The sequence below is a fragment of the Protopterus annectens genome, chromosome 3.part0 (assembly GCF_019279795.1).
Source record: "Protopterus annectens isolate FY-2018-M chromosome 3.part0, PAN1.0, whole genome shotgun sequence".
NCBI lineage: Eukaryota > Metazoa > Chordata > Ceratodontiformes > Protopteridae > Protopterus > Protopterus annectens.
In genome coordinates, this window is record NC_056731.1 from 416224449 (window position 1) to 416239185 (window position 14737).

Here is a 14737-nt window from a genome sequence, read left to right on the forward strand (position 1 = left end):
AGATTAATAGCTGGGGCTATTTAACCAATGTGTGCCTGTGGTCAGACATGCACTTTGATGTCTGAGAATATTCTACATAAAGAAAATAAACATGCTACTCAGTCAGAGATATTTCAATCCCAGTTGATAGGCAAAGGACAGCCAGTCCTATTGCAAGCTGTGAAATGTCCACCAGACCAGTAATAGTCCACTTTGATTGAAGTGTTTTGGATCTTATATTTATGGGCCTTCCTCTACTGCAGTGATACTATTGTACAGAAAACTATACAGAAAAATATTTTTCATAATCGTAACTGCATGTGTGTGGGGATGGGAATTGAACACACTGACATCTTCATCAGTATAAGAACAAAAGTACTTAATCTGAGGATCCACTTGTCCCCCTGTACAGGAGGATGCATGTTTGTGTCTGAATGGAGAGATGATAAGTCAGCAAATAAAGGAAGGAGAGTAGTATTGCTGAAACTGAATTCATCCTCAAGTCTTGCTGAGTACCTTCACAAGGTTGACCCTGTTTTTTACAAAATCTCACTAAGACGTCACTTATACACAGAATGTATTTATATAGCATATATCATGGACAGAAGTACATTAAAAATTAAAAAAAAAAAAATAGCTGGGTGCACAAGATCCAGGATCAAAAAGTGCCTAATCCTGGTAGGCACACTGGTGCCAGGACTGGAAAAGATGACAGTGAAGAATCCTGAAAATACAGAAACATTCCTACAATGGGGCCAGGCCAGGCCCAGGGGGAGGTTTTCTCCCCTGTTGTAGAAGGAAGTAGTAGTCCACAAAAATCAAAAAAACTGATAGGCCAAAGAAGAGCCATAAAGACTATAAAGTGAACTATTGAGGATAGGAAAGATATTATATAGCAGTAACCTTGGTTTGGTCCTGGTGGTGGTTTGGAATAAAAGTAAAAGGTTTTGGTAATTAGAGGCACCCCGAAGTGGGTTATGGTTATTGCTATTATACATTACCTTAGAGACATTTTAATTTCTTAAATTATTTATTAAATTTAAATAATGGCATCTTTTACTGCCCTTCCGCAGATGTCTGTTTACTGCCCTTCGCATATGTTCTGATACCGCGCGGCGGCGCGGTACATCAGAGAAGAGAATGAGTGCAAACGCTGAGCAAAAGCTCCTCTGATGTTTTTTTATGATCTCGCTATTTTAAATGAGTTTAACAATATAAAGAAGCAAAAAAAAGCAGCGGACATCTCCTCCGTTTATTTTAAAACTAATGTTAAACTAAAAAAACATTTTTTAACGACTAATAAACAAAAAGCAAAGCTCTTTGCGATACTTTAAAAAAAACACTGTGATCTGTTACGCTTTTAACATAGCTTAGACAGTCATTTAAAAAAAAAAGTTATACTAATGGAAAAAAAAAAGGCCGGGCAACCCTTTTTCCAGTATCTCGATTCGATAGCGCACGCGGCCCCAATCGCGTGCGCACGTTTCAGAGGTCATGGTATAATATGTATTGTTACTATTATGCAAAAGCCCAGAATTTCCAGACACAAGATACACTAAATGATCAATACAGAAATTAGAGGAAAGAAACATACTTTTACAAGAAAAATTGTCAGAAGCTTCAAATGAAAAATTGTATTCATTAATACAACAGATTTGTGAAAAACTATATGTAGATCAATGAACTTTGATCTGTTTGGAAAAAGAAGCATCTGAGGTGCAAAAATATAAACAACAAAACCTAGAGATTTTTGAAAAGTATGAAAAAGAAATATGGGCATGGGAAAGAAAGAGAAATTTGGTATGGTGCAATATTTATGCAAAGGAGAAAGCCAAATTAATCAATATAAAGAAGGCAGCCCCAAAGATATTCAAGAAGAAATATAGGCAAAGGCATCCAGATATGGAAAATTTCAGAATAAAAAAAATATCACAAAGAGGGAAAAGAAGATTAGTAAAGTAGAAGTTAAAAAAAATAGAAGTTGAAGTTATGGAGTGCCTGCAAAATGAAGGATTTGGTGTAGAAGATCTAACACAGGTTACATCACAGCATGATGGAGTGAGCTCCCAAAGTAAGGAGAAGCAGGAAGATCAGGAGACATCTAAAGAGGAAATATGGACATGGAAAAGAAAAAGAGATTTAATATGGTATAATATTTATGCAAACGAGAAACCAAAACTAGCCAATACAAAAAGAGCAGCACCAAAGATATTTGAAGAGAAATACAGGCAAATTGAATCTGGATATGGAAAATTTTGCAATACAAAAAATAAGAAGACAACAAGGACAAATAGGAAAGGAGATTAGTAATGGAGAAGTTAGAGAACTAAAAACTGAGGTTATAGATTTCCTGTGAAGTGAAGGATTCAGTGTAGAAAATCTAATTCAGAAAGCACCACAACAGGATAGAGCAATGGATATCAAAATTAAGGGGAACCAGTGGAATGGGAAGCAATAGGTCAGGTGCAATATGAAGATATTTTGGAGCCTTCCACAGGAAACCAGTTTAAATATTCACTTGAAGCTGAACAGCAAGGGAAGGAACAGGAAACTGTGGAAACTCGGATTTAGTCAATGTTGAGTGATAGGCCAGTGAGTTCCTTTATGACAGAGCAATGGATGGTACAGGTTGAAATTGAAGAGAATGTGCCACAGGAAGACGTTGTAGAACTTTCTACAGAATGCCTGCAGGAAATGGAAAACAAAAACATGTGCCCTCAGTTTAGAAGAAAATGAGCTAAGAGAAGAATTGCTTGACTTAACACACATATATAGACATTAAGATCAATGAAAGAAATAGACTGCAGAAGGTCAATAAAACCCAAAAGCCAGAAGTGTGATAAAACAAATGAACACAGTAATTAGGACTGCCCATAGAGATCCATGCAATATAATAGAAGTAAACAGGACATCTTACTGTGCAGTTAAATTAATAACTGATAAAAGTTATACCACAAGCACACAGGGTAGTGAGGGAATGGAAGGGGAGAAATTGAATATCACTGTTAGAAGAATATAGAAGCCTAAACAGATTAACAAAAATATTAAGAAAGATAGACGTGATAAAAGCAATGTGCAGTATTAGAACAGATCAAGATCTACCATGCACTGTCGCAAATAAACTAAAAATCTCAGCACAGGCGAAAAAAATTAGAAGATATGCAGATAAATATAAAGGAAAAGTACAAAATAAGCAATTTATTGATGACTCAAAAAAGTTTTATAGAGAATTGGGAAACAAGGTAGAAGGGATTGAAAGACCACCAAAAAAAGAAGAAATAGATATATTTTGGAGAAGTATCTATGAAGATTCTTTGGAACATAACAAAGATGCTAAATGGATAAAAGAAAGAATAAGAAGTTTAAAGGTACAGGATATGTAATGGGATGAAGTGACAGCCAGACAGATTGAAACAAAGTTAAGAAAAGCCTCTAATTGAAAAACCCCAGGCCCAAATGCAGTACCTAACTTTTGGTTAAAAGTGCTAACATCTTTGCCCAAAGATTTAGCCATGAGTAAGAAGTATTTATATGTGCACGCTGAACAGACACCAACCTGGCTAACAACAGGAAAAACAATGTTCCTACTTAAGAGTGAACCTGCAAGCTACCCTAAAAATTATAGACCAATAACATGCCTTCCGATGACGTATAAACTATACATGGAAATTGATGCCGACAGAGTTTATAGTCATTTAGAAAAAACTCAATTATGGCAGTAGAACAAAAGGGCAATAAAAGAAAGTCACATGGAACAAATGACCATTTGTTGTTAAATAAAGTCATAGTAGAGAATTGTAAAAAGGGGAAGAATGACATGGAGCAACTACAAAAAACATTTGATAGTATCCCACATTCATGGATAAAAGAGTGCTTAAAAATGTATAAGATACCCTACACTGATCGACTACATTACTTTACAGTGACTATGAAACAGTGGCAAACCACTTTGCAATTAAGCCATGATAAAGGGCAAATTATTATCACAGGGATATAAATTGAAAGGGGGATATTCCAGGGTGACTGTCTGTCATCGCTGCTATTCTGCCTTTCCCTTAACCCATTAAGCTGTCTATTTAACAGCTTAGGCCATGGCTATAATTTGGTTCCTAGAAAACAACAAAATGTAAAGACGTCTCATCTTCTCTTTGTTGATGATTTAAAACTGTATAGCGCATCAGATGAGGAAGTACAACTGCAAGTTGTCAAAACCTTTTCAGATGATATAGGAATGCCATTTGGTTTTGACAAATGTGCAAAAGCAACCTTTAAAGCAGGAAAACTGCAGCACCAGGAAAACATCAGCTTGGGACAAGAATGTGATGTAAAAGAGCAAGAGGGAGTATATAAATATTTTGGAACTGATGAAGGATCAACAATAAAACATGAACAATTACAAATAAAACTTAGTAAGGTATATTTTAGAAGACTTAAATTAATCCTGAAAACAGCGCTGATATCTAGGAACAAAATCCAAGCTATAAACCAATTTGCTCTTCCTGTCTTAACTTACAGTTTTGGAGTGATTGACTGGCCCCAAAACATGTTGGCTAGATTAGATAGGAAAACAAGGAGGATGCTTCATGCTCACCAAATGATTTATAAAAATCAGTGCACACCAAGATTATATATTCCCCATTCCAAAGGAGGGATGGGCCTCCTTGAAATTGATTAAATGTATAGATCTGCAATTTGGGACTCCACACATATCTGCTGACCTCACAAGATGCAAATGTAGTGAAAGTTTTGAAATATGAAGAGAATAATCTAAGATGACTTCTCTGCTTAATCTAGCAGAAGCATATACTGGCATCAAGCTGGAATGGAAATCAAACCAGTAGGAGATAAAATTCAGGCATCAACTGAATGTGCCAAAAACCAAAAGAAAGAATATAAGGGGGGAAATATAAGAGGAAGGGGGTGGGGTAGCTGTATTCTATACATCTGAATTGAATGTCACCATAGATGTAATACAACCTCCTCAGATTAATAACTCAGAGATTCTTGCCACCAAATTGCAACTTAATAAAAATAAATGCATTAATATCATCTGTATGTACATTCCCCCAGGTAACAATATATCTACATTTGAAGATATCCTGCACTGGCTATCATGTCACTACCCCCAAGAAACCCTACTACTTGGAGACTTTAACATAGACTGGGGCACCTGTTCCTCAGAATCCCCAACCACCCATATTAACCTGCATGCATTTACACAAATTATATCCACCCCTACCAGGATAGGTAAACCCAACCAAAATGAAAGTATACTTGACTGGGTACTCATAAACAGTCACCCCCAACTGTACACCTCTGGTACCCTCCTTAATGGCCTAAGCGATCACCTTCTCACATATGTAATTAAGCACAAAACTATTCATTCCCAACAACCCTTACTCAGAAAGGTTAGAAACAATAAAAACTTTGACCCTGCCAAATTCCAACAAGAACTAAACTCATGTAATTGGTCTATTCTAAAACACCTCCCCTTAGAGGAAGCAGTAGCATACTTTAACAACAAATTCCTTGAGATCCTTGATTTGCATGCACCTGTTCGTTTAAAGAGAACCAAGGCAAACACTGCACCATGGCTTTCTATAGAGTCTAAACTCAAAATTACCCTTAGAAACAAAGCATGGGCTTTATGGCGTTCTTCTAAAGACCCTCAAGATCACATTAAATACAGGCAATCCAGGAACAAAACCAAAAATCAATTTTACAAGACAAAAAACAATACTACTGTAATTTACAGACCGTAAATCAAAATAACCCTCAGAAGTTTTGGGCAGGATTAAATAATCTACTTCATCCTGGACAAACTTCAACCCCAATCCCTGCTACTACTATTGATAAAACCCCTGAAGACGTTTCTGATAGTTTTAACCAATTCTTTACTGAGACAATTCAAGCCCTAGCTAGCCAACTACCTCCTAGCTCCCCTGGTCCTGAAAGTAGCACCCCTAGAAACCTACTCACGTTCAGCTTCCAACCAGTCGCCACTTCACTTATCCGTACCTTGATCAAAAAATTAAAACCCACTACACTTTCTGCTGATAAACTCCCTGCCGAGTACCTACAAAAATCAGCTGATGCTATTGCTTACTCTGTCTCAATACTAATCAATTGAACCATAGTAGAAGCTAAAATTCCCACCATCTGGAAAATATCCTATGTAATCCCACTTCACAAAGGAGGCAGCTCTACTGAATTCTCCAATTATAGGCCAATAGTTATACTCTCTCCACTTGCAAAGATTATGGAAAAATGTATTCATAGACAACTCATGCACCACCTAATCCAAAATTGCCTTATGGCAGACACTCAGCATGGCTTCCGTCCTCATCACAGCACTACTTCAGCCCTCCTAGCCTTTACTAACACCACAAACCATAATCACAACAATAATTATATATCCTCAGCCCTCTTTTTGGATCTTTCCAAGGCATTCGATATGGTTGATCACCAACTTTTAATCCACACCCTGCAAACATTCTGTCTAGATACTGGAGCCCTTTAATGGTTTCAATTCTACCTGAATGGTCGACATCAGGCTGTCCTCTGGCAGAACAAACTCTCTAACCTTCTACCTAACACCCTTGGATTACCACGAGGCTCTATACTAGGGCCTTTGCTGTTCTCCATCTTCATTAACGACCTTTATACTGTCATCCCAAAAGTCAGCTGTATTCAATATGCTGATGACTCTACTCTGATTTGCTCAGCCACATCTCCAGTAGAGTTATGGTCAGCTACCCAGACCACCTTTAATAGCATAGAAAACTGGCTTTCTGAACATCGTCTGATCCTAAATCCCCAAAAAACTAAAATGCTGTTATTTTCACCAACACGTAGGTCTACCGCTTTTACCTTTACCATAAAATCAAATGATGGCACAATAATCTCCCCTGACCCATCTACAAAACTATTAGGTGTCATCATAGACAATAATCTAAAATTTGACCTACATGTTAACCAAACTATCAAAACCATCAATAAAAAACTAGGGTCACTTTACAGAATAAAAGCCTTCCTAACCCCTCCAGCTAAAATTTCCATAGCTCGCTCTCACCTTCTTTCAACCCTTCTGTATGCATCCCTCTACTCGAATTTAAACAAGACTGTCTTTAACAAACTCTCAATTTGCTGCAACCACATTGCCAGGTTTGCCACTGGGCTGCCTTTTAGGACACATCATTGCATCAAACTAAATCAGTTTGGGTGGCTTGAACTACCCAGCCTAATCCAGTATAACCAACTGATTATGGCCTATAAAATCCTCTATAATCCGGACAATACTCCTGCACTTAAAAATATTATCACCCCCTAGACCACTTTGATCCTCTAACAAACTACTAATTCAGACTAGCAAAATTAATAACACAGCCGGTGAGTCTCTCTTTGCAAGCTCTGTAAGTAGATCCTGGAACTCTCTTCCAGCTGATATTACCTTACTTTCCACCTTAGGTCAATTTAAAACTAGACTCAAACAACATTTGTCACTTAACTGGCTATGTCAATGTATTAAGCCTGGCTAACTCTCTAGAATGTGTAAAAAATCTGTTAACCAGTTTACTGTGTAATTTAATTTAATCCTGACTTGCACTCAGGATTAACTCTAACCTGTGGAACTTGTTTAACTTGCTTACTTATGTAATCTCTGTAAATAGTCTGTTTGTAATATGTAATGCTGGTATTATGTAATGCTGTATCTGCTTACCCTTGGAGCTTTTCTCCCTGGGCCTCCGCTGAAAATGGACATGCATCCAGTCGGACTATCCTGGTCAACAAATGTAAAATAAAATAAAATAAATGAAAATAAGATGAAGGACCAGATGAGAAGGCAAGACATGTGGAAAATTCATAAATATAGTTGCAAGTATAGAAAACTTCTGGAAGAACCTTATGTTGATCAGGAATGAATGCAGGAGTGGTTAAGGAGAGGTGAATTCAAACCAAGAGATGAAAGATTAATATTGGTGGACCGAGATAGTGGGCTATGTACATGCTAGTTTACAAAGTACATTGAACATGTGGGCAAAACAGACAAATATAAGTTGTAAAACTGAATTGGAAACAGTCATACACCTCTTTGCTGGCTGTGACATACTAATAGCAGAAGGACTGTATACTGAAAGGCATAATAATGTGGCAAGACTGTTGCACTGGGGATTGTGCAGACATTATGGTACTGAAGTAGCTGAAAAAACTGGAAACATGAGCCACAAAGCATCACACAGGATCACCCATTACCAACAGTTCAAATGTTAGATGCTAGAAAAACAGATATAGTGGTCCACGAAAAGAAGACAAAAGTAACATTGCTCATTGAAATCACCACACCCAGTGACTACAGTGTCTTGTGTACAGAGAGACACAAAGTCATAAAATATCAGGATCTGCAGACAGAAGTGAGAGCCATGTGGAAGAAAGATATCTAGACAATTCCAATAGTAGTAGGAGCAATGGGTCTTATAAAAAAAGAATCTACAATTATATTTAGATATGTTAGTAATACAGGTAACCCCGTATGAACTGCAGAAGGAGTGATTACTGGGCACATTGTGGGTGCTGCGAAGAGCACTTTTGGCTGACATCAAAGATTGAAACAATACTAACTTCATGAACTTTAATCGTACTTTGATTTAGAAATGCGATCCATTCCCGTCATGGTATTAGAAACCCAAAAGATTTGGAGAAATCAAAAAAGAGGAGGCATGAAGAAATGCTTCTAACATAGCATAGTTATGCCTTCAATCTTTTACAGCACTGACAGATGTTGCACTGGGATATGAAGATTATCTGTCATTTTTTAATGCCTGCTTCTGTTACCATTAAAAGCCAGGAATTTTCATGACAGCATGTATACTCACCACAGCAGTCTCTTAGGACACCAGTCTGCTGCTGTGCATCTGCCTGCTCCTTTCAGTCTCTTCAGGGCTAGAAACATAGAAAAGGAATAATGAAGAATTTGATGGTGCCATGCAGTGGCACGCTATTTGGGTAGCAGAAATAAGTTATACTGACAGTATGGAAGTGGTGACTGTGCCTCAACTTCTTCCCATCATTGAAAGAGGAAACAATTGCAGTGCCTTATGTCATTGTAAATGGTCACGACACTGCCTTATGTCATTGTAAATGGTCACGACACTGTCCTCCCATGTTTGAGATGCTAACAGCATGGGTGACAGCTGAGCCCAAACTATTGAAGGCATCAGCCTGATCGTGTGATCCAGTATAGCCCTGCTATAGGAGTGTCCAGCTGTACTCCTTGTGGAGAATGTCCAGAAACATTATGGACTCTTCCTTCTCATACTACCTTTTGCCAATTACATAGATTTTGAAAACTTTGGATGCAAGACATTTTTTTTCAGTGATACACCATTAATATATAAAAGAACATTAAACAGTAAGCCAAATCATTAGTATTATTTTCTGAATAGTGAGGTTTTGTAAACTACAAGCCTTTCTTATAATAAAACTACATTTTTTCTGTTCAAAGAAAGGTGTTTTCCTATCATGTAGGTCAGTCTTTGAACATGGGGAGGGAATAGGCATGCTTTTTATGCAATAAACATCTACAAGTGTGGTAGCAGGTAAACCTGAAGAAAGCAAAATAATTGTCTTCTTTCGCAGCAGTCGAGGTGTGGGTTACTTAACTGAAACTTTCATACATTAATCATTTTTCTCTGGTAATAAACCTGAGGGTCCTCTACCCTCCACTGTCTGCAGTGCTCAAAGACTCTTCCTTTTATTTTTCATTTTCAAAGTTCCTAATTTTTATGTTTTTAGCTTGGTTCTTTAGATCTTGCCTACAACCACGTATATGAGACACATTAGGAACAGCTCTCAGTTACTCTAAGACTCTATCTAGGTCCATAACTGTACTTCCATACATAAACCATTTATAAGCGCATTAGTTCCTGAATTGTTGCCATTGTCTAAAGACTGCTTCTAATCCCTCTGCTTTCTTTGGATTTTTGCTTTCCAAATCTAGTTGAAGAAAGATTTGTCTTTGTAGTCTGAATATTTCTGCCAGATAAATCACAGTCATCATCTAAGAAATAATTAAATTAAGAAAGAAAAGTGACAGCTTTGTTTCCATACTACACAAACCACCAGGTTAAGGACCACAGACTACAAAAGGCATAACACATTTAGTGCTTTCATCTTTATTGTAGGAACGACATTTTTAGACTAAAACAATTTCAAAATGCTGTGTTTTATACTGTGATTACTGCTACTGCCCCAACTGCTACTACTACAATTACTACTACCTACTACTACTACTACAATTACTACCACTACTGGTACTGCTATACAAATACTACTACTACTACTACTACAATTACTACTACTACTGCTACTACTCCTGCAAATACTACTACTACTGCTACTGTTGCTACTACTATTACAATTACTAGTACTACTTCTACTACTACTACTACAAATACTACTCCTACAAATACTACTACTACTGTTGCTACCACTACTATAATTACTACTAATGCTACTACTACTAAAATACTACTAATACTGCAACTGCTGCTACTATTACTACAAATACCACTACTACTGCTACTGCTGCTACCTCTATCACTACTACAACTGCTTCTAGTAACAACTACTACAAATACTATTGCTTCTAATGCTATTGCTGCTGCTGATACTACTCCTAGTATAAATACTACTACTACTACTCTAAATATTCCTCCTCCTGGTCATGTGACTTGACATCAGCACCCATCCAGTTCTCTCTTTCAAACTTACAGTCAAATTACAATTTAGCTGCATTTGATGATGATATTGCCATTTGGACTGGGATGCTGATTGACTTTCAACTTTAATTGCCAATACACTACCTTAAGTTCAAGAATAGCTACAAAATCTCCTCTGCATTCCTTACAAAAATGGACTTTTCCTGAAACCTAAACACTGATTGTCAAAACAAAGCATTTGTAGTATTCTGTGTTGTAATGGTAGTGCCAGTCTTGTTGTTTTATCAATGTAATATGAATTGCATGTTTGTCAGTGTGCAAAGCAAACAACAAATATGCTGTTACAATCAAATGTGTTTAACCCCTAGATCTATCATAATTGTGTACAATAATGTATGGACACTCCTTGGATTCATAAAGAATTATTTTGGGTGTACAAGTGAATAGTAATATGTATGGTTTGCTACATATGTTGATAACTGCATACTAGGGAACACAGCTTTTCCTCTGCAGGCACACCCCTTCTATAGCAGAAATACAAAATTACTCTCTCTGGGTACACAAATAGCAAACTAACATTTGGCATTTGTTTCACTTACAATAGATATGCTGCTGATTGGAATCCACTTACCTCTCTGATGGCACAATGTCCCCATGAGCCATCTCCTGTGAAAATATCCTGTGGTCCAGTTGAATCTCTGCTGGATGGAGTTACTCCCTCCCCCAGTAATTATAAAGTGAATACCAGGGAAGAACACTGGAAAGCCACCATAGCTGTATAGAGTTGGTGGAGCCATCTCTTGGTAAAGTTACATCCCTATTTTACAGCATACTTTGTTACATTAATAAGTTAAGCATGCCATGAGACATGACCATTGAGGTGTCAATGCCCTACATACAAGGATGATACCATCCCTAAGCCCACCTGTAGACCTTACTTAAGCCTCTACTGCAGCTATAGTCTTCTCCAGGATTACTGAAGTGGCATGTTGTCCACCAGACATATCATCACCAGCTGTCCTGCCTTTAGAGAGGGGAGAAGGCAAAGCCAGTCACCCTCCCAACAGCTCCAGCTAATGGATCTCAGATAACATGGGTCATAGTCAAAGCTTTATCCTCTATGCCAGTGGAGCTGCCTACCATTCAACAGTAAAACAAGCAGCACACTTTACTTGACAAAATGGATGGCCCAATTAATTATTCCATTGAGTGGAGAGACTTTAAAAGTTGACAGGATTGTTAAGAATCTGGGGACAGTGCTTGAAAATTACATAGCATTTGATGAACATGTTGAAACAGTCATCAGAAAGGCCTAAGGAGTAGCTGATTTTAAGAGGATAGCTGACTGATCAAGCAGGGTCTTGTCTCACTGCATACTTTACTTATTAGCCCTTTTTGGAGTATACTGTCCACTTTTATGCCTGTCTGACCTGACAGCTTGCGCAAATGGAATAGGTCCAAAGATTTTGTACTATGAAACTTGACAGATGCTTTGTTTTGAGGTACTGTGACAGACTTTAGCAACTTTCCTTATTTTCAATATCATGTCATGTTCACAGAGGTGGTCTGTGTCTTACAAATTGAGCCATGAAGGACTGAGTGCCTTTTGAGGTCCAGTGTCAACACGTGATCATGTTCTCTCAGTCTCAAACGTGATATTAACCTTACTGTATATGACAAATTTATCTCAGAGCATTTCCTGTGCCTTTGAAAGAAACCATCCCTGACAGTTAAATAGGTTGTCTCAGCACCCTCAAAAATCGCCTGGATGACCACATGGCTGCTTTTAAGTTCCAGTTTGAGATAATAGCTATCAAGCTCCTGGATAGCTATTTGATTATATGATCAAGCCAAAGCCTATGAACCTACAAAATATCTTTTTTTTTGCTTTTTACAGTCTCCTTGAGATTCTGTACTCATCCTGAGCAGATGTCTTCTGTCTGTCTGTTTCTAGTATTCTACTATCCTACATACATTTGACACATATGATCTTAGCTGCTTATAATTCTACAAAACATCTGCTTTTGGTTGTTGCTTAATTACAACCGAGTGGACCTCCAGGTGTTTCTGCAGTTACCTCCTACTGTGCCTCTAGGCGTCAAATATTACTCGTTCATATTTGCGTTAATAATTCCAAAACTATGCTACAAGCAAGTATCAGAATATTTTATCTTGAAGCATACATGATGTCAAACACAATTGTATTGATATTTGACCTCTGTCAATGAGTATTTGTTAGAACTGTAAGGTGATAACTTCATATATTAAAGGCTCAAGCCACACCCATTGAGAGTTAAAGGTACACACTCAAAAGAGATGTACTGGAGGGAATGAGTTAATAAATATATACGTAACTGTTACCTTAAAACATTCCTTTAAATTAAAAAAAAAAAAAACTTCTAATGTACTAATCATAATATATTTTTTGTCCTGACAAATATATTAATTGTCTTGTTTGTGATTTACAGTCTCATGGAATTTTTAATTATCAAAAATCTCTAGACATACCCTATGTTTGAGTTATCTGCGTTCCAATCTATGCCTAGGTAGTTGAATTCACCTAGGATTACGGAGTTATTGCTTTCAGGAATTTCTTCTAAAACTTAGCAGGGATCTGACTCCAGAATCCACCCAGTTCGGGTTTGTGAAAGGCAGATCATGCCTCCTGAACCTGATCGACTTCTTTGTGGCAGTCACCAAAGGATGAGGGTAAGGTGGTTCACACAGCCTATCTTGACCTTGCCAAGGCTTTCGACATCATCCCCCATTCTGGAATTATAGCTAAACTCACTAAACTAGGTATAAATCCCTACGTCACAAGATGGGTTGCCAACTGGCTCACTGACAGAACCCACAATGTAAAAGTTGCAGACTCCAAATCTGACCTCAAAGCAGTGACAAGTGGAGTACCACAGGGTTCTGTCCTGGGACCTCTCCTGTTTGGTATCTACTTCCCTGAAGTACAGGCTAACACAGAAGGCCTCTGGCTAACGAAGTTCGCGGATGACTGCAAACTAGGAGCCATAGTCAACTATCCAAATGATGTGGACACCCTACAGAAGGGCCTCAATGAGACATGCGCCTGGTGTAAGAGCCATGGCCTCAAGATCAATGCCAAAAAGTGCAGTGTCATGCCCTTTGGTAAAAACTCTGTACCCATGAACTACCACATAGGTAGCAATCTACTTAACACTGAATGTGTGATAAGAGGCCTTGGGACCCGGGTGGACAGTAGTCTCTATTTTGATAGTCACATCGCCACAGTAGTCAGGAAGTCCTTCTACGTGGCACACCTCATCACAAAAGGGTTCTCATCCAGGAAAAAAGAGGTCATTTTTCCCTCTACTCATCACTCATTAGATCCATTATAGAGTACAAAGCCCCTTTTGGAATGTACCTCACAAGACATCTGTAGCAGCTGGAAAGGCCACAGAAGTACCTCACAAAGAGGATTACTGGCCTCAAACAAATGCCCTACACTGACCGCCTCAAAAAACTCCAGCTTTACTCCATAGCATATTGCCTACTCCAAGGTGATCTCTGCCTAACATATAAAGCTATGTCAAACCCAGAGCTGTTGGACATGCTACACCTAAAGAAATCCCAATCCCTCTGAGCTACATGCTCTAGGGACCTAAATCTTATCACCACAATAATCAGGACATGCTGGAGGAATAGATTCATGTCCCAGAGACTTCCTATACTCTAGAACAAGCTACCCATCTATGTCAAGCAAAGTTCTTTATTAGCACTCTTCAAGTAAAATCTTGATGAGTAGATGGGAAATAGGAAATACACACCGGGGATCACTTCTGTGTCTCTGATGGACAGTGGCACAGGAAAATAACTTTCTTGGGTGGCATAAGCTATGGAACCTTGCTGGCTAGGCTTATGTATGCCCTTGGGCCGATAGCCTAGTACCTACCTATGAACCTATGAACCTATAATCTGCAGGCATACATGGGTTTCTGTAGCATGATATAAGCTGGTGACTTATCTTGTCTATAATAAACTGAAGTAGTAGTAGCTCAGTTTGTGGG